This window comes from Bison bison, unplaced genomic scaffold (assembly GCF_000754665.1).
Source record: "Bison bison bison isolate TAMUID 2011002044 unplaced genomic scaffold, Bison_UMD1.0 scf7180017848714, whole genome shotgun sequence".
NCBI classification, from domain to species: domain Eukaryota; kingdom Metazoa; phylum Chordata; class Mammalia; order Artiodactyla; family Bovidae; genus Bison; species Bison bison.
The window spans coordinates 5,279-7,516 of record NW_011479287.1 but is presented as its reverse complement, the minus strand read 5'-3'; positions in this window follow the sequence as shown (position 1 = coordinate 7,516).

The window sequence follows — 2,238 nt, the reverse complement described above, 5'->3', positions numbered from 1 at the left end:
AATGGAGAGGCTTAGAGGCCTTGGCTCACTGTGAGAAATGCCTTCCTGATATGTAAGGGTGCCTAAGATGCAAGGGAGGTTGAGAGAATATGCCCCATCCCTTTCCCATGAGGCCTAATCCTACTAGAAGTGGAAACCTGGAGAGGAAAGGGGGAGAAAGGGAGCTGGAGAACAGAGAGGCACAGAAGGGAGCCGGCGAGGAAGCAGGTGACGAGAGAGACGTGAGGGAAATACAGAGGCCGCCTGTGGTCTATTTCTGAGTCTGTGGCTGCAGTCTGTGTGGATGGTAATGCATCCCTGTCAATCTCCTGGTCCTCATAGGAGGTGCAAACTGCAGGTGCTAGATTCATGGAATACTGGCCAGAATTTCTGGAGCATGTGGTCTGGAGCCAGCAGTCAAGGGGGCTCACACTCAGGAATGGCACCAGTGCTGGAGCAGAGCTCAAGGACACAGCAGGCCTTGGCTCCCTTAAAAGGATACACAGACCTTTGTCTGAAGAAAAGGACCCTAGATAACTTCCTCTCCTACCTCCCCAGGTGAGTGGCACAGAGAAAAGCCTGAACACACCTGTGCTGTAAGAAGCAAATGATCTCTGCAATGCCCCTGGACAGTATCACAAAGGTCCTGAATATGGTGCACCTGGACTGCATCCAGGAGGTGCAAGTCACCTGGATCTGGCATCTGTCCATCCTGGCCACGTTTGCTCCTCTCCTGAGTCAGAGGAGCAACGTGCAGAGGCCCCGTCTCTCCTCCATTCACACTCTGCCCGTGAGGAGCAGCAGCAGGAAGTTCTTGGATCCCCACTCAGTTTCTAAGCGGCACCATCTCCAGTCTGTCTATCTGGACTCTACCTCCTTCTCTGAACCTGCCTTGACCAGACACTCAGGTGAGGTTGGACAGCTGCCTGGGAAACGGTGAACACAACACTGGCATGTCAAGCACACTGGGTCCTTTGTGTTTCTATCCTGAGCTGTGGTATCACTTCACCTCGGAAATCAAGGGGAAGGAGCAGAGATAACACACTAGAAATCTCTGGATGGGGCAGCTTGGATCCAGTGAGGGAAGGCATGGGTTCTTCCTTAGGAAGGGAAAGCTATGTCAGATGACTAAGAAAATAGGTAAGTGAAGAGGGCATTAAAGAAGGGACACCACCTCAGACCCGAGCTATTTGCAAGACAAGGTCTGAAGAATTCCCTGGTGATCCAGTGGTTAGGACTCTTCTCTTTCGGGGCTGAAAGTCCAGGTTTGACCCCTGGTGGGGGAAGTAAATTTCACAACCTGTGCAGTGTGGCCAGTAAAGAAAATGAAAACAGAAAGTTCGGGAGAGAGACAGAGAGAAAAGCTCTGTGCTTACCAGATTCCTGAACACAATGAACTTGTCTGAAATCACTGATCCCTAAAAGATTGCCTTTTACTCCCGGTAAGTTAGTTAATATTTAAGAAATGCATAATTCTGAGAGGATCATAGTGGAGCAGGAGCCAGAGATCATACAAACTACAGGTGGTTTGCAGGTGATGCAGAGAGGTAGTGCCAGGCCAAAATGAGACAGGTCATTCTGGGTACTGACCTTCAGGAGGTGGCTAGTAGGACCTTGTCTTTGGGCAAATCACTTATCTCACAACTTTAGCTCAGCCGCCACCCTGATTTCTCAGACCTAATTGCTTGCTTTCTCCCCAGATGCCTGAGGACCCCCTTGGCCCACCCGGCAGTAACTAACTGGCAGCTTACAGAGTCACACTTGCCCCATCTGTCCCAGAGCCCAAACTTGCATCAGCTCAAAGGCCTGGATCTGAGTGGGGTCACCATTATGGATTTTAGTCCTGAGATTCTCCATGTTCTTTTGGAACAAGTTGTTCTTTGGAACAAGCCACACTCTAAGAACTGAACCTAAATTGGTATTAGATCACAGAGTCCCAGCGTGACTCCATCCTGTCTGCCCTTCAAGCTTGGGGCCTGTGTCTGTGTGGTAATCTCCTTTCTGGCCATCCTGGAGAAGCTTCTGAGTCACACCACTGGGCTGAGCACCTTAAGTGATGAGTTTGGTCCTTCCCCTCAGGAGAGCTGTAGCCTCATGGAGCCCTCCACCTCGGCTGACTCGTCCAACTTCAAGATAAACTCATTGAAATTATGTGGGATTTAGGATATCCAAGCTCCATCTGGCTTAGCTCCAGCCTGTATCCTCACTAGGGCATTAAGGCATTCTATCCCGAGGAGCCTTTTCTGTACCACTGTTACC